Raw genomic sequence first — 25,791 nt, forward strand, 5'->3', positions numbered from 1 at the left:
GGGAATATGAGTGTGTGTATGTCGGTGTCTGCGTTTGCTATGTGTGTCCTATTATCAGTGCGTGTATTTTGCGGGAGGCGAGTGGTGGGATAAAAATGTTAATTTGACAAAAAAGTTTTTGAATATCTGAATTACAGTGAATGTTCATTTTAATTAATTTTGATGTTATCAACTGTACCAATAGTCCTTTAGATTTTCTTTTTCAAAAATGCAGCTTTATTGACACTGCAGCTTTTACCTCTCTGCATTAATTTAAGGGAATAATGATTATACTCTGTCATGTAGCTAGACATTTTTGGACAAGACCTGATCTACATTCATTAACAGCTCATTTATTTACCATTATAAATTTTGCATAAGTGAATTTTCCAGATAAGCAAAATTAAATCCATGAAATTTTTATTTCAACCATTTTAATGGAAAAGTCTCCAATTTCCTTATTTCTTTAAGAACCTATTCTTATGAAGATTCCAAGCTTCTAGATAATTATGAGAAGGAAATCCTGACATCCTGTGGACAGGAATTAGAAGATAATGTGAAATTTAAATGATATGCAATAAAATGATTCTTTTTTATAGCATTTAAAGATAAAAATGGTCAATCTGTTGATGATTAATTGACCATAATGTTAAACAGCAAAAGTAGGGTATAAAGCTATATTAGTGTCACCTCGGTAATTACATATAGAATATGCACAGAAAAATATGAACTACATTAAATTAAATTAGGAACAAGAATTCTTTCATTTGGGTCGTTAAAATGATTATGTAAAATTTTTTTCTCAAATCTTTTTTATTTTTCAGATTTTTCACAATATACTTTTTAATATAATTAGGTTTTTTTCCAAACCTTATTAGACTTTAAAATTATATGATAGATATCCTGTTTATCTCTTATTACACAGTGCCTGGTACATATCAAGCAATGAATAAATGTTTTTGAATGAATAATACATGATAAGAGAACATTCATTCATTTATTCATTTTTGCATAAAACATTCCCTCAAAAATTCCAAAAGCATTTCCATAAACATGCTGTCTGTGAACTTAGGAGAAAACTTTCTTATAGATTTCTTGTGAAGACTACAGTTTTTCTTAAAGATCAGCTCATTATCAGGAGGAAAGGGGCTCACTAAGTTTAATATGGACACCTTCATCTTATATTAACACTCTACAGAGAAAAGTAAGGAGTACACTATTTAGAGTTCTTGGCCAGAGTAAACCATTGAGGATATGCAACTACAGCACCAAATTTCTGCCAAAAGCTTGATAACTACATTAATCATGTGAATGAAAAACTATACAGTCAAAGTTCCATAGGATGAACTATATTTTTGACTATGTTCTCTACTACTCTTCCTTCAATTCTTTGTGAATAATCAAAAGGCAGCAAGAAATGTTCTAGCACATGGAGGCAGAACTGGATCAGCTCTGGAGGTTCTCCACATGGATTCACTTGTTTGCATTCTTGAAGAAAATACTTAAACTCTCTGTGGCTCAGTTTCCTCATCTTTAAAATATGTTAATTGTAGGGTTTACCTTATCAGGCCTTTGAGCAGATTGAATGAGATAAATCCTGCACCATTCTTAGTATAGTTGCTGGATCATTTGGATGTTAAAGAAATATAATTATCGTTATTAGCTTTTCCTTATGATTAAGAATTAATACAACTCTGAACGTAAATATTTATAAATTCTTGAAACAAGGTCTTTTTTTTTTTTTTTTTTTGGTTTTTCTCCGGTACCGGGAACCGAACTCACGACCTTGCGCTTTCCAGGCAGGCGCTTTTGCCGCTGAGCTAAATCCCCAGCCCTATTTATAAATTCTTAATGGGCCAAAAATGTTAGTGGAGAACACCAAGTCTGTCCTGGCAGGTTATGGTTCAGAGCAGAGGTCCTCAAACTACAGCCACTATAGCCAATAGGCGAATCCAGCCTTCTGCTTCTTTATGTGAAAAAAATGCTTTGGGAACATGAATCACCCACTATTTTATGTAGTCACTGCACTGCTTTTTGCTATAATTCAAGGATTGAACAGTTGCAACTAAAACTACATGGCAAGTAAAGCCTAAAACATTTACTATCTGGTCCTCTTCGGAAAATATTTGTCACCCTCGTTTGCAGATAATAAAGAGAATAAAGAGAACCAAGAAAACATATATAGAAGCTAAAAGAAGTGCAATACTTAGAGAAGTACCCTGATTCAAAATTAGCTGGAAAGGGGCTGGGGATTTAGCTCAGCGGCAAAGCGCCTGCCTGGCAAGTGCAAGGTCATGAGCTCGGTTCCTGGTACCGGAGAAAAACCAAAACCCAAAAAAAAAAAAAAAATAGCTGGAAAAAAGTAGTAGTAACTACTATAGGATCACCTCAAGGAAAACAGCAGTGGTTTATTTGAGACCAAGGAAAGGAATCACATTGAAAGGAAAGAGGAAAAATGAAAGTGAGTAAACATAAAGTTTCTTATTATCAACAAATAAAATAGGAAATGCCATCTTTGCTCTCTATATATCTGTGTGCCAAGACAATAACAAAATCCTTGCAGAAATACAAATCACAATTGCTTAGGCAATTCTTTTTTTGGGAGGGGGGCGGCGGGGGGGCGGGTTTCCAGTACCGGGAATTGAACTCACGACATTGCGCTTGCCAGGCAGGCGTTGCGCCACTGAGCTAAATTCCCAGCCCCGCTGTACGCAGTTCTTAAAAATGTATGTGTGTGCACACATTAAGAAGTTTGATGAGAACTATATGGTGACTAAGGCAGAGAAAACAGAATCTGAGAAGTGAGAAAAATTGATTCTCTGGTTAGTTAAAAACACATAAAAAATTCTTGGGAAATATGGAAAGGTATGCAAGGACATCCAGGATACTGAGAAACTTAATGAGCAGATGATGTTCTGAATTAACTAGCATAGTCTTTGAAAAGATCAAGCCCAGATATGCTCCTAGTACAAAGCATCACATAAAACATTAGGCCATAAGTACTTTCCTAAGGGAGAAATCATTCACTCCATGCAATAAAGTTACAAAAGCTACAAAATGTCCCATTGCTTCCTCCTGCTGAGGGTTGGCTACCCATCCTATGCAGGCACCAAATGCTAACATCTAGATAAACATAAAGAATTCATTTGAGTCTGTTAAATTTAAGTCTATAAACCACATCAGTTATAATCAATGTAAGTTTTCCATTCTCAAATGTAGGATAATTTCTTTCATGCCTCAACTCGAGGCAACAGAATAAGGGTCAGGCTATTCAGTGACCTAGCATCATGAAAAGATCTTCTGAGATCCTCACAGTTCTCATTCAGCTAACTGCATGGCACAGACCTCAAGTGGAGTAACATGTGGAGGCTCACATTTAGATGTCCTGTGGTTGCTTCTATATCACCCAAATTTCCCACAGAACCATCACCTTTCCCCTTCCTTTGGACTATGGAGACTGTTTCTTCATCAGTCTTTGGTAAAAGACTGAGTACTGCAGGGAGCAACTTACACATTAAACTAAGGTAATAGAATCAAAACAGACATATTACTAGCTACTGTCTCCAGGGAAGAAAATTCTTACCATGTACTATGCTCCAATTTTGGAACCAGTGGATACCTGCTGAGACATTAAGTTCATTAGATTTATCCTGCACTGACACTCTGAATAGTGTGATTTCTTCATTGACGCTGCTTTCATGGTTCCATCATCATTACAATGCACTTGGGAGAGAGACTTGGGAGAGGAATACACAGCTCTGCTCTGTCGCACATATGGTTGGATACATCAAAAGCAGTGAGGGATGCAAGGTTGAAATTAGCTCAGTTTAGACTAAAGCATTATTTCTATTGGACTCGGAGCAAGATGCATGAACTAAGGATTCCTGGAGCATTTTTTACTTCTTTTCCAACTGGGGAAAATGATAATGATGTGCCTACTATTAAATTCTGGATATTTTAATAGTTTTCAACATGTGAGTTGAAATCCATAAGTTTAAAAAAGACTAGAAACAAGCAAATTCATTAAAAGGTTAAGATTTGTTTGCTTTGGATGGTGAGAATATAATTTTTCTGTGCTTTTTAAAGTTTGTCTAAAAAGCCTATGTATTCTTTCATAGTGGAGAAAATATGTAATAGATTACATTGGTTTATCTAATTTCTTCTAGCATATTTGGAAAAAAAAGAAAGAAAGAGAAAATTAGCTTATTTCCTGATATGACAGATGGATGTCTGGGAATTACATTTTTAAAATGATTTTAATAAATGAGAGTAGGCAAAATAATAACATTTTTCTGGCATTTAAAGCTAATATAAATGAGTAAAAAAGGCACAGTCCTACCTTAATGAAATATTTCTGCCAAAAAAATCATTCATTTTTATTTGTCATGTGGATAAATAAATGTTATTCATTCCCCCAACTCCCACCATTAGTTCTACTTCTGTTTCCTTCCTGCCATTTTTACCTTTGTCTTTTTCTTTCTTCCCATCTCTGCTCTTATTATTCAAATCTAACAACAAGTACAATTGTTCAACTACATTAAAATAAAGATGTTTGTCTTTTGAAGTAACGGCCTTTACCATTTTGTACATTTATTTCCCATCTTGCTTCCTATTCATAAGTTATATATGTGTGAATTATTCTACATTGTTCATTAAAATTAGGTAGATATTGTTCTAATTCTACAAACAAGTAGTAACTAGGACATATTTCCCATTAATGAGAACTTTTTGATATGTCTACATTACAATTTAACATTTAAAGACACATTTCTAAGTGTATATATGCTAAGATGTGTATTTTAGGCCATTATAAGTACTATAAGTACAAAAATTGCAGTGTCTAAAACAGTTTGTACTTTTGCATTTGCAATTTTCTTGGTCTATTATAAACAAATGCACATTTTATAGAGCACATTTAAATGCATTATTTTCATGCTTTAAAATGTACTCTTTTTAAAAAGGACATTAAAAGAAATGTTAATGTAGCTATGTTACTAATTTCACACGGGCAAAGGGTGAATCCCTTGAAGATTGGAAATTCAGATAAAAGACCTTGTGTTGAAACGACATAACCCTAAATTTTTAGTTCAGCAGTGAATCCATCAGGCTGAGCATGGTACTACATAGAGTAAATATGACTAAGTAAAAAAGACACTGTACAATTTAGAGTCCCATATACTTCCAAGTCGGAGAGATCTGTGTGCCACAATGTCCACCTCTGCCACTTATACCAAACATTCCAACTGGCTGTGCTTCTTATTGACAGTTTCTTCATCTGGCAATAGATATGAAGAAACTACTCATCCTATAAGGCTTGGAACTGTGCATGCAAAACACTCACATAACGAGAGCTCTGTAGTACCTGCTCAGCAAAGGGCACCTATCACACTTGTGATTTTTGTTCTTGCCCCCATAAGACCATGACCCAGTCATTTACCCCACCAAGCAGACTCTATCTCTTCCTAGATTCATCCTGCTGGTAAATCCACTATGCCTTTTCCCTTGATTTTCCTGGAATGTCTCCATTCCAACAGCACATTTACATAGCCTCCAGGCTGTGCGCACTGCAGAGATAGACTCCTTGGAGGGCAGAAATAGATTGAGATGGGGCAGCAAAATAAACATGATAGAGCATTTTAAAACCAGCAGTCTTAATAGTAGAGTTCTTCAGCACACACTGGGCTTTGATTCCTACCCTCCATTTCCCCTTGCCTCAAATTCCCAAATTTCCTCCCCACTGGGAATATTCAATCAGCTTACGTGAAATGTCTGTTTTTAAAAATCTGCTTGGCACTGAAAATCTGTAAAATATTATTCATTTGATATTTTCAATGTGACTGCCTGGAAATAGTGGAACTCAACTACATTATGATTATATGGATTTCACCTTTCCAGATGACCTTCCCTCCTGTGAACTTAGCACTTCTGGAACCCAAGACTCCTGCATTAGTCAAGTAGACAGGAGGTCCCAGGCTCGAGCATAGCTCATGTGGACCCGCTACATCCAGTGCTCCACCAGGAACTATTGTACCCTTGGAAGCCACCTCTGATGGGACCTTGACTGGTTTTCTTGTTCATGGGCCTGGTGTTTCTTCCAAGAATGGGGTTGTGGCTTATTTTTTATGTCAGTGATCTAGGGATGGAATCTTGTTCTGAGTCTTCTCTTGATTTACTTTATACATCCTCTCACTCTGAGCAGGAACCTAAGATTTCCTGATTCCTGGGACAGCAGGTGTTCATAAAGTGACTGTCCTGAGCACTTCTGGAAGAAGTGGGTCCAATCATCCATTCCTCTCCATTCCACTCTTCAGATACCAAATTGGCCTCGTTGGTCATATCTCTTTTGTTACCTGTATCTGGCTGTCACCACAAACACCACAGGCCTATCCCCAGTAGTGTGCCCACTCCCTTTGAGTCGATATTACTCAGCTGGCCTCTTCCCAGTGTCTACTGGCTTTTTGGCTCCTTTTTGAACACTTCAAGAGAGCAGTCGTACTTATGGTTTCTAGGCCCAGGAGTATGGCAGTTGAAGAACAACTAGAAGTCTTGTGGCATTAATTCTAAAGGCTGCAAATTATATGGGATTTTTTTTCCCCTCCATTAATTTTGTTCTGAATCTGTAAATGCCATCTGGGATTCTTTAAAAGTTTTCTCAATCAGTGTTTGTGGTTTGAAAAATACTTCAACTTGCCTCATTGTAGGCTGGGGAGAGAATTGATGCTCTGTTCTTTGTTCCGCTAAGCACCACCTGAGAGGCACTTCTCTGTTCACCAATGCAGAGAAAGCATTGTTTTTAAAGATGAAAGGAGTGAGGAGGTAGCCTCGACACAGACCCAAGGAAGACAGAGACAGGATTGTATTAAGACTGCTGGAGCTGGAGTGTCCTGAGAAATGTTTGTGCTCATTCAATATGAATTTTACACACACACCTTGCATCCATACATATATATCTGCCTGGATTTGTAAGTGAGCTGCCTCCACCTTCCCACAGGAAAGGAAGCTGGGGCCTCAGCAGGGGTAAATGAGCTCCCTGCAGGTTTAAGAAGCTGTTCCCTGATCCAAACTGGGGTGCTTGAACAGTTCCGATAATGAAATGAAATGAATTTTCGACTGCTATAGAAATCCTGCTCAGCCGACCCAGACAGGTACCTCCATTGGTGCTCGCAGACAAAATGAGTTTATCACAGATGTGCCATCTCCTAAAAGTCTTCCTCCCATTTTATTTTAAGCAACTCTGTCTCTGAGTGGATCCTTCACAAGGTTATCCTCGTCTGAGCTGCAGGAAGAGGGTCCAATCTGTCTCCTACCTTTCCTTGGTGCAGCCTGACCATCATATTAGAAGGGTACAGTTGGAGTGAGTCCAGAGCGAGCTCACCTGTATACACAAACACACCCCCGCAGCCTGAACTATGGTGAGAATTTCCTGACTAGAGATTTATTTACTTTCCTGTTCACATTTGTGAGCCTTTCCAAGTTCCTGAGGTTTGAACGCAGAAGAAAATTAAATCTCTATGAGTAAATGTGACTATAAGAAAGCTAAATAGCAAATTGAGAAAAAAGATTTGCAATAAATGACAAAGATTTAATTTTTTTTACAGAAAGAGAACTTACCAGCCCCTGAGAAATAAAGAAAATCTTCCATTCCCCAATCTCTCCAAGCTATACAAAGAGCAGGATCCAACAATTCACAAGATATAATATGTAATTGGTCAATAAGCACATAAAAAATTAAACTTCTACTAATCACAATCATATTTTTACAAATCTTTATTTAAGATGAAATGAAATGTTTTCCTTATTGTTGGGGTTTATTACTATTTTTAGTTTAACAGTATGACAATATTTCTTTGACAGATAAAGCAGAACTATAAATTGGTTTTATTGTTCTATAAGTCAATTTATTTCTTCTATATATCCATTTACCCAATTTGTGAAAACTTGTAATAATATGAAAAAACATTCACTTTATTATATTAGTCATTCTAGACTTAAAACACATAACATACATGTTTCATAAAATATATAATTGAATAAGAAAAAAATTAAATATGCATCAAATATGAGTGGCAATTAAAAACATATAGATTATAGGTGGCCTCCATTTTTTCTTTTTCTTTCCTATATTTTCCTCATCTTCTAATGTGATCACCACATAAAATATATGAAACACTATATACCTGTGTTTAAAAATGTACTTACCTATGATAGTTTTCTTACTAAGAAGTTTTAACGTCTAATTGTCTGAATGTCTTCAACTACACCTATATTTAACGAGGACATGGGCAAGGACTTTCTGGTTGTGGCAAATCAAGTCTCTGTGTATCAGTTATGGAGCGTGACAGTCACACATGGACTGCCAGCCTCATCGCTCTGTAATTACGTGTAAGGTTGTAAATCCTAGTTCTTGGTTTTCCCTGGTATATGTTTTCGTTTAAAATGAAATCAGGAGCACATTTCCTTATACAAGGTGTCATCAATCCACATTTTTAGAAAATGTACTGGACTTTGAAATACAACTTTTTTTTTTTTTTTTTTTTTTTTTTAAGTGCTGTAGCCCTAGGTTTGGTAAAGAAAGTCATAGGCAAAGCTGGGAAAGTTGCCTATCCTGGAATGTACAGTGTATTGCATAACTCAAGTTTGAGAAATGCGCCTGGCCCAGGTGAGGCCGGCCAGCATGACATATACTAAATAATGCAGAAAGCTCCTATTTTTATGAGGATGGGCATAACTCTTAAGTTTGAGAAATACACCTGGCCCAGGTGAGGCCAGCCATGGCATGACACATACTAAGTAATGCAGAAAGCTCCTATTTTTATGAGGATGGACTGACAGAGAGCCCACTGTTTCCAGAAGGTCTGATATGACCTTCACTCACCCAGCCTCTGTCACTCACACATGTGACCACTGGTGCAGGTAGGGGGCCAGTTTCCTGTATGCTATTGATTTTGGGAAAAGTATTCATCTTTTGTTATGAATCTTGGCTGCAATGAAGCTCTATGTCTTTTGGCAACTAAACCAAAATAATTGTTTCACTTATACAGGTATGTATCTGACCTGGATGTCAGTGTAAAATCCCTGTTTTTCATTGGTCAGCATGAGGTGACTCCATTTTGTGCGTGTTTCATACGTATGTGTGTATGCATACATACGTTGTTGGATAGTGTATAAAAGCTTGTGTTCATTCTCCGCCAGTCTCCTAGTTGATAACACTTCCATTGTACAAAAACAGGAAACTAAGTCTTACCAAATGTTAAATAACTGCCCATGATCACACAACTAGAGAAGACTAAATGGTAGAACTGGGTCTTAGCTGCAGCTCTAACTTTAACAGGCTATCTGACATTAAAAGCATTACCTCACATCTCTGTGCCTGTTTCTCTCTCTCGGTCCATGGCCTCTCTTTCTCCTGAAAGCTACTCAAATTATTTAAATGGTAATAGCCAACAAAAGACAAAGGCAGTAGCTGCCGGACTACTTATAATCTCTGCTCACATTAAGTACCTGTCACGTCAGCCATATTATACCCCAAAGCAATAGCAGATTACCTGAATTTCCCATTTAAAGTTTGACAAAGGGGTGACTACCCTTTCCAAACTCTTCCAAAACCACCTACCTCAACTTGCAGGTCTTTCACATTTAAAGATAAGAATCAAGTCCATTCACTGCTGAAATAAATGATACGTGCACTTCATAGAAACTGTCATGGAAAGGTATATTTTAAGTGAAACTTAAGAAAAAGTCACCTTTGCCATTCAAAGCAGGATTTTTTTTTTCAATTTACATTGGGAAAATAGTCTTGAAAGCAAGACTTTTGTAAGTAAATAAGTATTTTTTTTATTATTTTTAAATTCTACTAGCTTTCATTAACCTATCCCAAAGGAAGTCTGGTGAGCCAGAAAATACAGTATTTTACTGTAAGCAAAAGAGAAAGGAAGGGTGATGGGGAAAGGGTTAGGTACTGGATAAAGGCAAACACTGGTAGATTAATGGGACAGTTAAAGCATGAAATCCTAGGCAGAGGCCTTCAAATTAGATTTGCAAGATTTTAAGTATTTTGATAGATAACCGGGACTCTTAAGTGATTAAGAATTGAACACATTTACAGAAAACCTGGAAGTTCCTTATACCTAGTGGGATGACTTGGGAATATTTTTAAGTAAGACAGTGGGCCAGCAGAAGTCTGGGTCAGGACAAAGTTTTTGTATGCAGGGATTGGGCAACTGAAGTTAAAAGCATGGATCAGAAACCTGAAAAAAAGATGCAAACATGATGTTTGAAAAGACCAGATCATAGCAAGGCATTCCAATGGGCCCCAGTCTGGGGACAGACCAGACCATCACCAGCAGAGACCTGTGAATATCCACAGACATTTTCTACTATAGAAATGACCAACTATTTACTTAAAAAAGATCAAATCATCAAGTAAAGATAATTTGAACTTAATCATCCTGAGATATAGTTAATTGTAGTCATACAATTAAACTTATATTCTTGATGTCCAGAAGGTAGAATTTTATTTAAGAATAGTATTAAATCAGTTATATAAGCTAAAGAATATATATCTTCTCACATTTGAGTTGTTGGTGAATATAAATATTTAAGTAGTTTTATTTAGATATATTTTGCCTACTCTAAAGTTCAGCTATTTAAAGTGCATAATCCAATGGTTTTTATTGTTGAATTCACAGTGGTACAACTATCACTTTAATCTACATCTAGAACATTTTCATTATTCCTAAAAGAAAAGTTATACCTAGTGAACATAAAATTTTGTTCCTATTACATAATAGTAAAGAAAAAACTTTGAATGAAATTACAAAGATAGATTAGAGGAGGAAATATTACTAATAAGATCCAAGGGCACTGGGAAATATTATTAATAAGATCCAAGGGCACAAGACAAGACCCATGAACAGAAATCTGTCACACTCTGTCTACATCCCAGCTCCTCTTAAGTGTCTTCTCTGTTTTGTATTCTGCCCAGAAACCAGATTTCTAGGCTTTTCCAGAGTCACTCAGCAACACCTTGGCAAACCTCACGAACCCTCAGTTCCAGCAATCTTCAGAAACTCACTTGACTCTGACTCTAGCACCCCAGATGGACATTTCTATGTCATCTACCTTTGGCTCAGAACACTGACATCTATGTGTTCAGAGGTGACTGCAAAGCTTCAGAGACATGGAGTAGCTTACTTGCAATCCTTTCTCAACTCCCCATTTCCGTATCTTTCACAACTATGGAGATTAGAATTCTAAAAAACATCCTCTCAGCTTCCCTTGCAGGTAGAGGTGGCCTCTTGACCTGGTTCAGGATTAAAAAAATTCCCACTCAAGTCTTATAAAAAGAGAAAAGTTATTGTAAAAAAAGAGAAAATCCTTGTAGGAGAAAAAATCCTCCACAGTGCAGCATTTCCCTTCTATTCTATTGCTCCATTTCCCTTCTCTTGCCCCATCACCAGTGTGATATTTTGAACTGCAATAGTCAAGAGACGACCACGAGACAACAGCAATGAAGACAAAGGTTCCACGCCTTTAAATGGCGGAGCAGAAAGCTGGAGTGATCCACGTCTTTGACGGTGCTGACCTGAAATTCAGGAAATAAAACCAACAACAAAACATGAACAACAACAACAAAACAACAACAAAAAAAACTGTTTCCTCTGGTTTGGTTTGCTCTTCTTATGGCTAAGCCCATTTCAACATATGAAAAAGGAAATTATTGTCATCTGCACATATACCCCAAGTGGTATTTACTTATACTACTGCTTATCTCCCCATTTAAATGTATTAATCCATTCACTGAATACAAATTTATTAATGATCTACTAGACCACAGAGACTCTTGCAGATGCTGGAGATAAAGTGATGGACTAAAATCTCTGGGGATAAACTCCTGGGAATGGTATTCTACCCTTTGGAAATTGAACCTCTGCAATGCCTCTCCTACATTAGCCTGCCCTTCATTTGAGAAGCATGACCTTGTCACATCAGCCAGTTCACAGAGTAGAGGGTCCTGAATGAGGCTTTCTTCTTTGGGTGTTTTTTGTGGTTTCACCAAACAAGTTATAAGCGACTTGTGCTTCTTCATGCCTCAATTTTTTGCTATTGTTTTGGATTTTTGTTTGGGGGGTATTTTTTATTGTGGAAAGGTTTTTTTTCTATTTGGTAGTGTTATGGTTGATACATTGTGTCAACCTGGGGAGTCTAGAGGTTTGGCTAAGTGACTCAGCAGGAAGCCAGGGTGCTTACTTTGTATATATCCTGAGCCTGTGCAAGAGGAGCATGGAGATTATGTGAGAGCTACACGCCCCTTAGGTGGGGGTAGCCTGTTTACAATGCAAGGCAGGGAAAGAAGCTTCTTGCCGCCATTCCTCCCTTTTGCTCTGACTGTTTGCTGTTCGGCTGCCATTCCCCCCTTTGCTCTTGTTGCTTTGCCATCTTCTGCCTCGGAGCCAGCCAAGTATGGACTGAAACCTCCACAAACTGTAAGCTAGATAAACCTTTCCTTCCTTCACTTTGGGCATTGGGTATTTTGTCTCAGCAATGAGAGAAAAGTAAACAAAACAGGTAGTGTTTTAGTAAAGTCTGTTGGCTGATTAATTTCTTGGATAAAGGAAACAACTTTATCATTTGCCAAAAATACCTTTTCAGCCACCACTCTTCCACCATGTGGCCTTCAAGGAAGGTCAGAAACACAAATCAAGTCACTTGTCTCTACTGTCTCTCCAGTTGGTATAGCCTATGCAAGCTGGATTTATTTACATGGTTCTTGGTTGACATTCAGTTGTACAACCTGTCCTTTGGGTAGATTCCTGTAAATTTCCTCATGCTTAATGCCATTCCTTTGAGCTATGTTAGAGCACAGGGCTTCCTTTGTTCACAAGAATCCTGATAATGTCTCCCACAGCTGCACACAACTTATACAAAGGAATGTCTATCACCGTCCAGGAAAGGGGATACAAGCGTGATTTTCAAGCCACTGAGGCACAGTGTAAATGAAAAGAAAATCTTATGTTAGGGAGATTTTAGCTCCCTAACACCAAGGCTGAGCCAGAAGTAACATGAGTGTGACGAGGAATGTACTACTTACTTTGAGCAGCCAAAGCATGGCGGCTCCGTTTACAAAAGCAGCATGCAATACTGACTGTTAGCATATTATAATTGAACCTCATATTGCAAAGATTCCTCATGTAAATAGTTTCGAAAAACCTGCAGGCCGTTATTGTTAATAACAAGCAATTTTCAGCATCCAGAGATCACAGAACCTGTTACAAATTAGTAAGCAGTATCGTTTAAAGCTCACTATCATGAACGAGAAGCACAGTCAGGCGGTCACAAGGCACAGCAAATCTACTGGAGGCTGGGAGTCATTCCACAGGGGACCAAATCCCCCACAGCATAGCACCCTTAGGGACAGTGTTGTCCTCTGCTGTCTTGTGTTCCAACATCACTCAGTCGTCAGAGTCTTAACCTTCAAAGAGTTGAAAAAATATGTTCAAAGCCACGAGAGTGGTTAAATGGAAATTCTGGGATTTGAACACCTGCATGAAAGTAATGAGCAAACGAGAACTGATGGAAACCAATTATTTCCCCAAGTAACAGGCTATTTTAAGCAGTAGATGAGTGACTAGATGTTGTTCACTTGGGCTTCAAAGAGTCTTCATTCTTCTCTCGCATTTTCTCTATCAATATATCTCCTCTAAAATTTGTCCCAAGTGAGAGAAATAAACGCATTGAAAATGAAAATGAAAAGTACTTTCAAATCCACAGAAACAAAGGAAAAATGCTCTTGCTGTCTTTTAGAGAATATTTTTTTTTAAATCCTGCAAGATAAATCAGTTCATGGAGGATATGTAAGGTATCTTTTGGGGACATGAGGCATCTTTTGGGGGACCCCGGGTGATTTTTTTTACATTGATAAGATTGACAGTTATGGAAGTGAATGTTGTATAGCATTTATGTGAGGGAAAGAGCAAGAGTAGCACTGGGGAGGGTGTCTTTCATTTTACATAAAGGGAAATAAATTATTTATTGCAGCTCATGGCTTTTGTTGTAGGTATAAGCCACCTTGGAGTTGTAGGAGGTGTGGTAGCTTTCTTTAAGGAGCTTCCCTTTCTCTTGTCTCTTGCAGGTTAGGTTTGCTTTATGAATTCTGTAGACTTCCTAGATTTAGCTTGGGGATCTTTTCCTACCTGATACATGATCCTTTGTTCACCCATGTGCCAATTATTTTGTCATGAGGCTACCTGAATCACCTAACGCAAGAAAATTTTTGAGGCCAAGATCCAGTACATGAAAATATTCTCAAGTTCACCATTCTCTAAGATGTTCTCCTGGACTATTTGGGCCAAGCAGTATAATCCAGTACAGTTCAAAAACAAAACAAAACAAAATCCTCTGTGCTAGGGTGTGAGGGTGCAGAAGGGAATGAGAAATGGTCTTGTCCTCCAGGAGCTTGCATTACCCTCCTCTAACTACCCACCATCAAGTGTCTATGTCATGCATGTGGCAATATGATCTTTACTTTATACCACTTTTTAAGGAAGGCTGTCTTGTGTCTTTAATTATGTTGCCACTTCTCCAGGACCGCAGAAGTTTCCCTTTTGTTCTTCAAAGCATAAGTCAAGGCTTGTAGTAATTGTTTCTCTTTAAGCATTTTTAGTCAATTCATCAACAAAAGCCTATTAATTTTATCTTAACAGGAAGAATTAGATTCTCAGTTCGTCACTGTAGCAATTTGTCTTAGGAGTTCTTATCTAATAGCGAAAATATGATAATCACAAGAGATCAAAGTTTTATCACTATTTACTGGAGATTTGAAATTACTACTGTATTACTGTATAGATTTGGAATTAGCTTGCAATTGTGAAGCATTTCTACCAGTCTTTCCTTCTCACTAAAATTACCTGCACTCAAAACTAGCATTGCATGACTGCAGTCAAACATTAAGCAAAAGTGACACATTATTTGGTTTTATAAAATATAACCATTGATATATAACAAGCTTAAGCGCATCTCCTTTGCAAAATCATTGCATTGGATGTGAATAATTTACCCCTGTGAAGAACAAGGGAAACAGGGGTCTTCACCTCAGGGAACAGCTCCGAGCCTTTGTTTGGCTAACATGCACTGTGCATTTCCATGAGGACCATGTTGTCTGCAAGCATTTTCAAATACAGTTGAAAATGGGACTCATATTTTCGAAATACCTTGTATGACTACAGTTTCATGAAGCATAAATTGGCTAATCTAACAGATGTATGAGACATTGGATCTATGCCTCCTAATGCAACTCAGCTTCTTTGTCAAGCTGAACATCTTTAGAAAATACATATAAGTAGAAAATAAATATCAGTTTTACACTGATAAAAAAAATCTTTACTCTCATCACAGGCTACATGACACACACTGAAACCATCTGTCTGATTTGGTTCTGTATAGCAGTGCACGCCTAGCTGCTTCCTTGCATCTGTGGTTGCAGAGTATCTTGCCATAGTAGCCTGTATGTATAATTTTTCAAAATGATGATCAAGGAGTAATTAAATTAATTTCTCTAATGTGAGAACACACACATAGATCTCAAGGTCTAGGCCTTGAGATTGTGCTTAACCACAGTCCACTGCAGGATGAACGGTTACAGCAAATGTAAGGAAAATCCCTACGGCCTCCCAAAGGAGGGTTTCTGGTTTCATGCTTTGCACTGTTTTTGTAACTGCCTCGAACTTCATCATGCCTAAGTCCCTATTTTTACTGAGGACTTGACATCAAAGAAATATATCTGGCAGAGTTCTTGCTTTTAACAACTTTCTTAATTAAACCCAAAGAGTTCCTTTTTTCCCCCTCAAATTAAAAATTTATGTGCTCATCTAAAAGTACCATATGCCTCTGATTTTAGGATCTTCAAACCACACACCCCAATGTTTATTGTTTTAAAAACTGAATACATTCACACCTGAAATAACTACAAAGGCTCCCCTTCCAGGCCACGCACCAATCAGACCGTGCCTGTCCAACCCACCACTAACTGATCACACGTGCTGTACACATGGAAAAGAGCTCTGGACGTTGCTGTGCAGAGTTGCTTAATGATTTCCAGACCCGGACCCTTCAGAACTTGTGAATCACAATGAGCATGTGTCGAAGTTGTAATTAGGAGATTATGCCTCTTAATTTATATTTATTTTAAACATGGACTCTTTGGAAAGGAATGCTTTCTGAGATTTTTCTACTGAAAGCAGCAGAATCCTGTGGGAAGTTGGCAGAAACTAAAAACTAAGGCTTTGTCCAAACCTGACAAATCAGAATCTCCAGTCCAACAAAAAGCACAAGTGATTGTTCAGCCTGTCAAAGTCAGAGAAACTCTAAAATCTAGATCTTTAGTCAAATTTTCCTTTGTAGGCTTGTGCAACTAATAGTATTTCCCTGTCCTACAGAAATGAAAATGTATCATTAACAAATGATGGTATTGAATCAAAGTGACACTAAGAAATTGAGAGTTTTCTTCAAGATAAACATTGGATGTTGTGAAAAGCAGAGCATGTGATTATTATGAACTTCCGCTAAGAAATCTTTCGTACGCCAAATTATGCTTATTTATTTTGATGTCGCAAATTATAAAGGGGCATATTGTCTTCATATCCTTGTGGAGACTGTCTTGAAAGCCAATCATTTCTTTTTCAAGGAAGAAAAGGTCAGAAAACACCTTTATTTTAAGTAGCTTCCTTTCAGCCTACCTTCCCATCCAATGGCTTTGATTTTTAAGAAAATATTTTAAGCCATGGTCTGGTTTGGGTAGAACCTAAGTGACAGCTAACACTTTGGAGACAGAGAATGATAGTAGATCATAAAATGCACTGCTATCAACCCTAAGTGTAATATTTCTTCTTCACTTATTACTTTTATTTGGTTTCTGTTTGTTTGTTTCCAGTACTGGGAACCGAACTCACGACCTTGGGCTTGCCAGGCAGATGCTGTGCCACTAAGCTAAATCCCCAGCCCCTCACTTATTACTTTTAAAAGCTCTAGAACTGACCCTACTCTAGATAAAAGAGTTATCTGCTGATTTGGCAAAACAAAGAGTTGAAAATAATGCAGCATAAAGAAGCACTCTCAATTTTTAATAAACTTTAAATTTTGTTCAGATGCTCATGTTTGATCCCCTTCAGATTGGTCTCTGCAGGAGGCCTGCACACCTTTATTCTTGTGTCACCACCATCACCATTAACAATGTTTTCTAACTCGTCCTTGAAAACACCCCTCAAAATGACCTGTTGAATACCAGGGGAAGGTGACAAGATCTTCTCTTCATTGGCCTGTTTAAATTTTAATGTTATGATCCCACCTACTATCTTACCATGTCTCTCAAATTTAGCTTCTATTAATCTTGAACAATTTATCTACCAACCCACCTGGAAAACCTCTAAAGTATAACTTGCTTCATTTAAACTTTGAAAAGTTTGTGTCCAAGCTTTTTTATTCTAACAGAATCCCAAAGCAGTTTTGACTAACAGCAAAATAATAACAGCATTGATGTTCTCCATTTCTTTTTGTGAAGATAAAAATATTCTGCATAAAATACTCAGGTGTGTGCAGAAATTCTAGTAGGTTTTAAAACAGCCAATCAAGTAAGCCCTTCTGCTTCATCCCCTGTTACTAGAGAGTTCATCAAATTCAGTATATTAGGAGTAATGTAACTGGCAAATTGTCTAAAGTTTTCACTAGCTCTCTAAAACCTTTAATCTCTATTTTCCCTTAGATTCCATATGTCAAGCCAGAAAATGATCTTACGAGCTGCTCAGCTTATCTATTAAATGATTAAGGGAGTGTGTGTGTGTTTGTGTGTCTCTGTGTCCACGTGTGTGTGTTTGTGTGTGTGTGGTGCAGGTCTATTTTTAAATGCACACACCACTTTGTGTATTTTTGCTGCACTCCCAAGTCAACTGTATCATTTTCAATGGACATGTCTGCTCCCTTCTAGTAGCATGGTAATTTAATAGCATTATGACTGGCTCCAAATTCTCAAGGAAAATTCTAGAACATTCTGTCCCCACCAAGGGAATTAGGATTGTATTGTGATGTGATAACCATTAAGAGGACATTTCTCAAAGCCATGGCCAGGCTAGAATTGTTACTTCCACAGTGCAATGTACTATGAACAAAAGGGCTAAGTTCTCCCAAAATGTTGTGGAAATTTCAGCCCTATCACTGGAACTCCAAGAACTGTGTCACAGTTCCAAAGGCCAAAAATTGATCAAGTTTGAGTAGCAGAGTCCAGTGTTTGGATTCTGTCAGAGCCCAATGAGATATGATATATCAGAGATGGCCTGTCAGTCCCAACAGAGTCACAGCATCATCAAAGTCATAAATCTCTTGAGAGTCCTTGGCGGTATCCATATGTATCTTTTTAGAGTCTCAGTGGTCTAGAGGAGAAATGGTGACTATTTATACTAGGTCTGAAGATAGCCCAGACTCAGATTTCAATCTATATGATACTGTGGTTATCACCACTCTGTGCAAGAATGCTCAGTTTTTTTCAGTAGTGAGGATTGAACCCAGGACCTTTGAACAGACTTACATTCCCAACACTTTTTTTTTGTTTTGTTTTTTTTTTGTTTTGTTTTTCTCTGGTACCGGGAACCGAACTCACGACCTTGCGCTTGCCAGGCAGGCACTTTTGCCGCTGAGCTAAATCCCCAGCCCCTATTCCCAACACTTTTATATTTTTTATTTTGAGATGAAGTCTCACTAAACTGCTAAGTTCCCCAGGCTGGTCTCAAACTTGCAATCCTCCTGCTTCATATCCCAAGAGTGGCTGAAATTACAGCCATGTGCCGACATGCCCAGTTTCAATATTTTTATTAACTACTTACCCAGCTATTATTTAGGCCTCAGAAGAGGTAGAAATAAAGAAAATCTGTATTGTTCAATTATTATTCTAAAATGATTATGGCACCCATTTATTAAGTACTTCTCTAACTGAATCTATCTATGAAGTGGCTTTCCTGCATCAGCTTAATTAATTCTTATGACAGTCTTATAAAAGAGATGAAATAGACATTATGACATTTACAGCTCAGGAGACTGAGGTCGAAGAGACTGCTTTACTAAAGTTGATAAAACTAGTAAGTGTCAGAGATAGAGTTCGAACTCAGCTGTAGTAAGATCTCAAACCCTGAGTGCTGACCTAACTGAATTTATCTAGTAGGTGCCATAATAGGAATAAATTATGCTCTAAAGAACTGCTGATCAAGATGAGATGGTCAAAACTACATTAAAGACACAAACACACCCTGGGAGGGTCAGGTAGTACAAGTAAGTCACAGACAGAAAAACCATAATCACACTTCGCCAGACAGATGTTGGAGAAGTTGTCTTGAAGAATGAAATGGCAAAGAAATATTGGAGGAGATTTTTAGGCAGAGCAAAAATTCATAGATTACTAATAATGATCTTTCCTGTAATAATTTGCAATAAATTGCCTTTGACTTTCTCCACAGATACCAGATAATTACCCAGCTTTATTCTAATAAGCTTTCCCTCCTGTGAGGAAAGAAATAGAGTACTAATTTTGGCTTCTCGTTTGCAGAAGAGGAAAATGACACTTAAAGAATCTTTCAAGGTCTTGTCAAACATCAGTGAAACAAAAACAGAAACTGCAAGTTTGGATCTGGGATTCTTTTTACTTCACAGTCTTTTCCTAAAGCCAGTCTCTTACAGAGCTGCAAACCTGGGAAGGGCTTCTAATATACTCCGTGTGAATACTTCCACTTGACCAATTTAGACACACTTTTCCCCCACCCTCTTTTCAACACAGATCTAGAGCTTCCCAGAGGGAAATCTGAGGATGTGTTTAATTTCTGAGAACAGAGTAGAGACCTCATTGCACCTCAGTTCACTCAGTAAAACTCAGGAAATCACAGGATATTACTTGAAGAAGCTTATTTAGGGCTATTTCATTGATCCATCGCATATGGAATCCATTGCTAGAGACTGATACCCACAAATATGCAGCAAAGGTAAAGAAACAATGATGGTAGCTTAGTGCATAAAACCATTTAGCCACTCAGCTAGGGTTGTGGAAATGATCGCAGTCTTTAGCCATATTTTTTGCAAGGTAGGCTGGTGCCTATAAAAGGTAATTCATGAGGCTATGTGTCAGAGCCTACCAGTTGTTTTCCCTACCTTCTCCAGTGTCCATTTACCCTATTATTTCATCATACAGCCACCCCATGTCTCCACACATAAAAGTTTAGATTTTTCCAGCCTTTATTGCAACAAGTTGGGTCAAGTAGTTAATTTTTCATCAGTGTGATAGAGGCAGAGTTTTGCATACTGCTTCCAAGATGTGTCCTTTAGGCCTGGTGACTCATCCCTCTCTCTCACTCTTTTCCTTTCTACTGGTTGGAATATGACAGGAAAAATATTTCCATGTTGTCAAAGTTACTACGACTTTGGTTTACTCCATTCCTGTGGAAGAATGTTAACAGAGGTTGACACAACCTCTGGCTATTGCCGTGTGCTCAATTCCTGGGACTAGGGGGTTTCTTGTGGTTTCTCTTTATACTTGCCAGTGTAGTAATTACTAGCTAGAGCATTAATTGGCAATTCATCAAGCACTCTCTTTTGACATTTCTTCTTGTTGTTGTCATCTTAAACTTTCATTTAAAGGATTAATTATAATTTGACTTGTCATGTATTTTCATGTATTAAATCTTATATCCCCAGCCCATTTTTTCCGCTTAATTGGGAACTCCTTCCTTTGTTGAGTTTCACTCATGAAGTACAGATATTCAAGTCTCAGTGTAAGACAAGAAGACATTTAACACCTTGGGTTAAAACTCGAAATGCAGATTTTTAGAGAAAGTCTATACTTTTGTAAACAAAGACATACTGAAAAGCAAGTATATATGGAGTTTATGAGCTTGGTTTAAATCTCCAAAAGGTATTAAGAGGATTAATCTCACTATGTCTGAATTTCCTCATCTCTAAAATAAAAATAAAGCAAATGAAAAATAAGGTAAAATTCGATCTTAGGAAATAGGTACTATAATTACTCTCATGTATAGAAGAGAAAACTGAAACCCAGGAAAAGTAAATTCCTCAAGCTCACAGAGTTAACAAGGGGTGGCAGCAGGTATTTTGCAGTCCTTAAGTACTGCTCACCTGAAGATGTTATGATAGCAACCCTGATTCTAGTTCCCCAAACGAAAGTCTCTTTAAAGGCTACTACCTGTACCATTCATTTTACACTGAGCATAATGTACCTTATAATTGTTTATTTTTCATCTTTTTAAAATGTTTTCCTGGTTGGGCATGATGGTACACACCTATAATCTCAGAAGTTGGGAAGCTGAGGCAAAAGGTTTGCGGCAAGTTTGAGGCCAACCTGGGCTCCAAAGTGAGTTCAGCGCCACTCTGAACTGCATAAAGATACCCTGCCTCAAAAAGACCAAAAAAAAAAAAAAAAAAAAGATGTTTTCCTGAATCTAATAAAAAGGTTTTGAGGAAATTAACTTTGTATAGTGTGCCTTTGCCACTCAAGCCAAACCCTTCCAAATTAGTCACTAGTAAGTGTTGATAGTGATAACATTCCTGTGATGACATTGCAAAATATGGATAATAAAAAGAGGTATCAATTCTAATAGGATTTTATTCTAAGCAGTGCATACCTTCTTACAATAAGAGGAACATAACAAGTAATGCAAGGGCCAAATATAAATGTTACAAAGCTACACTGACTAAAGCAAATTACATGGACATACTAAGATTAAATTGTTCACATAGTTCACAATTGTTCACATAGTTACCAAAACGTAGACATTCTGCATGAAATAGAAAGGGGAAGAATCCTTTCCAATTCATTCTAAGAAACTAGCATTACCATTGCCAATACCAAAACCAAACAAAGACTCCACAAATGGAGGAAAATACAGACAAAAATTTTTATGAACACGGATGCAAAAGTCCTCAATAAGATTCTTACAAACAGAATGCAATAACAAATTAAAATGATAACACCCATGACCCAATTTGTTTCATGCCAGGGACACAAGAATAGGTCAACATATGTAAATCAATAATAAAAAGTATATTAATAAAAAGATTAGAAGTACATGATTGTCTCAATAAATGCAGAAAAAGTAATGGGGAAGATTCAATAAACATTCATGAAAAAAACTGTGAAGAAAATAGGTAGAGAAACATTTTTCCTCAAAATCATAAAAGCCATATGTGACAAACCCACAGTCAACATCACACTGGATAGGGAAAACTCAAAGCATTTACTCTAAAATCAAGAACAAGATAAGGCTGTCAATTCTCAACACTCCTGTTCAGTGAACTACTTGGATCTTTAGCCACAGTCAATTAAGCAAGCAAAAGAAATAAAAGAGATGTAAGCAGAAAAGAAAAAAAGTTAAATTATCCTGATGTGTGGGTAATATATTTCCTAGGATAAAATACCCTAAAAACTCAACTAGAAGACTTTGATACTGTAAGCAAATTCAGCAAAGTGAAAGGATACAGAATCAAAACACAAAAGTCAATGGCTTTCTTATTGAAAAATGATGAACACACTGACAGAGCAGTCAGGACAACAGTTCCATTCACAATAGCTTCAAAAATAAATAAAATATCTAGGAAACAACTGAAGCAACAAAGTAAAAGATTTCTGTAATGAAATTACAGTGTATTCAATAAAGAAAGAAAAAATACATTAGAAAATGGAAAGAATTCTCTTGTTCATGGGTAAGCAGAACTAATATTGTTTAAACGGCTGTGTTATTCAGCTTTTCCATTGCTGAGACACAATTCTTAATAATCATGAGTTAAAAGAGGAGCCGTTCAATTTAGCTCATGGTTCTGGGGAGCTCAGTGTAAGGTATTCAAGCTACAAGGCAGGAACATCATTGTGGAAGGACACGGTGGAGCAAATCTAATTAATTCATGGTGGCTAGGAAGCAAGCAGGGGCGCAGTACCAGAGGGGAAAGATCGGGGGACCAGATATAAACCATAAGGCCATGCTTCTATGGACCCACTCAGAAACATCTGGAAATATGCTCTAGGACGGATCCTAAATCAAATCAGTTTGATAATCCACCCAGATTGCCACAGTGGCCATGTAACCCAAAGAGATCTACAAATTCAAGGCAATCCCTATTGAAATAACAACAACACTCTTCACAGAACTAGAAAAAACAATCTAAAAATATGGATGGAAACAAAAAAGATAGCCAAAAGTTTGAAGCAAAAGCAATACTGCTGCCATCACAAGACCAGATTTCAAGGTATACCACAAAACCATAGTAACAAAAGAGATATGACATTGATGCAAAAGTAGACCTATAGACTAATAGAATAAGACAGAAGACATAAAAACAAACGTGTGCACCTCTTGCCATCTAAGTTTTTTAGAAAGGGACCAAAGATATGTGTTAGATAAAAGATAATCTGTTTGACAAATAATACTGGGAAAATTGGATATCCACATGAAGAAGACTGAAACTAGATCCCCGTCTTCTACCCCATGACTAAAATCTAATAAAAATTGATCAGCAACCTAAGTATAAAACTAGAAACTTTGAGGCTGTTGGAAAAAAATAGAAGAAACACTTGAAGCCATAGGCACAGGCCAAGACTTCCTGGATAGGACCCCAATAGCACAAGAAACTTCAAGACAATATCAAGAATCAAGAAATGGGGCTACCTCAAGCCAAAACTTCTATGTAACAAAGGAAACAATTCACAGGGTGAAATGACAGCCTAGAGAATGGGAGAAAATCCTTGCTAGCTACTCTTCTGAAACAGTATTAATAGTTAGACTACAAAGAATTCAATTAACTTCAAAACACATAAATAATACAATCAGTAAATAAGTAACTGAATTGAATAGATGATAGTTTTCAAATCAAGGAGTACAAATGACCAACAAGGATATGAGAAAATGTTCAATATCTTTAGCCATTAGGGAAATGCAAATTAAAACTACATGGAAATTCCATCTCACCCCACTCAGAATGGTTACCATCAAGAATACAAAAAAAGCAATAAATGTTAGCAAGGGTATAAGGGGAAAGGAATACTTCTGTATTGTTGATGGGAAAGTAAATTAGCACAGTCACTATGGAAATCCGTATGGGGGCCCCTCAAAATCTAAGAACAGAGATACAATTTAATCCAGATATACCACTCTGGGGCTGGGGATTTAGCTCAGTGGCACAGCACCTGCCTGCCAAGCAGAAGGTCGTGAGTTTGATTCCCAGTACCAGAAAAAAAACAAAACCAAAACAAAACAAAACAAAAACCCCAGATATATCACTCCTTGGTACACACCCTGGGATGACCAAGCTTAGTTGTATCAACCTGATTGGCTAGGGAACCACCCAGAGGATTAATAACACATACTTCTGTGTGTGTGTGGGTGGGGGTCATTGAGGCATGATCTTTGTACTATATCTGGTCCCTCGCCCATTTCTCTGGCACTGTTTCTTAGTTCTGCTTCCTGGCGGCCATGAACTAGTATCTTTGCTCCACCACTTTCTGCTGCTATAATGCTTCTGCCTTGGAACTGGCTAACCATGAGCTGAATCCCCTGAAACCATGAGCCAAACTAAACCTCTCCTGCTTTAAATTGTGGCAGTCAGATATTTGTCTCAGATCTCTCAGCGATAGAAGAAAGCTAACCAATACATTTTTGAAAGAATTAATGACAGCATACTGTTAAAGGCAGCAAACTGGCACCCATATTTATTGTGGAGCAGTTCACAATAGCTAAGTCAGTGATGCCCAACCTTTCAGAGACTGAGTTCCAAACTGTAACACAAAACTCACTTATTTATGACAAAGTGTCAACACTACAATTAAACCTGAATACTGAGATTTTAGTTTAGAAAATACGACTTACACGTTAACATCTTTTGTCTTAAAGAAAAACACAATAACAAGCATGGCATAGAATCCCCACCACTGAGCTAAGCTATGAAAGCCCAATAAGAAATGGATAAATTTTAAAATGTGGTGTATATATATATATACACCACATTTTAAAATTTATCCATTTCTTATTGGGCTTTCATAGCTTAGCTCAGTGGTGGGGATTCTATGCCATGCTTGTTATTGTGTTTTTCTTTAAGACAAAAGATGTTAACGTGTAAGTCGTATTTTCTAAACTAAAATCTCAGTATTCAGGTTTAATTGTAGTGTTGACACTTTGTCATAAATAAGTGAGTTTTGTGTTACAGTTTGGAACTCAGTCTCTGAAAGGTTGGGCATCACTGACTTAGCTATTGTGAACTGCTCCACAATAAATATGGGTGCCAGTTTGCTGCCTTTAACAGTATGCTGTCATTAATTCTTTCAAAAATGTATTGGTTAGCTTTCTTCTATCGCTGAGAGATCTGAGACAAATATCTGACTGCCACAATTTAAAGCAGGAGAGGTTTAGTTTGGCTCATGGTTTCAGGGGATTCAGCTCATGGTTAGCCAGTTCCAAGGCAGAAGCATTATAGCAGCAGAAAGTGGTGGAGCAAAGATACTAGTTCATGGCCGCCAGGAAGCAGAACTAAGAAACAGTGCCAGAGAAATGGGCGAGGGACCAGATATAGTACAAAGATCATGCCTCAATGACCCCCACCCACACACACACAGAAGTATGTGTTATTAATCCTCTGGGTGGTTCCCTAGCCAATCAGGTTGATACAACTAAGCTTGGTCATCCCAGGGTGTGTACCAAGGAGTGATATATCTGGGGTTTTTGTTTTGTTTTGTTTTGGTTTTGTTTTTTTTCTGGTACTGGGAATCAAACTCACGACCTT

Source organism: Chinchilla lanigera, unplaced genomic scaffold (assembly GCF_000276665.1).
Source record: "Chinchilla lanigera isolate Chin_1 unplaced genomic scaffold, ChiLan1.0 scaffold00001, whole genome shotgun sequence".
NCBI classification, from domain to species: Eukaryota; Metazoa; Chordata; class Mammalia; order Rodentia; family Chinchillidae; genus Chinchilla; species Chinchilla lanigera.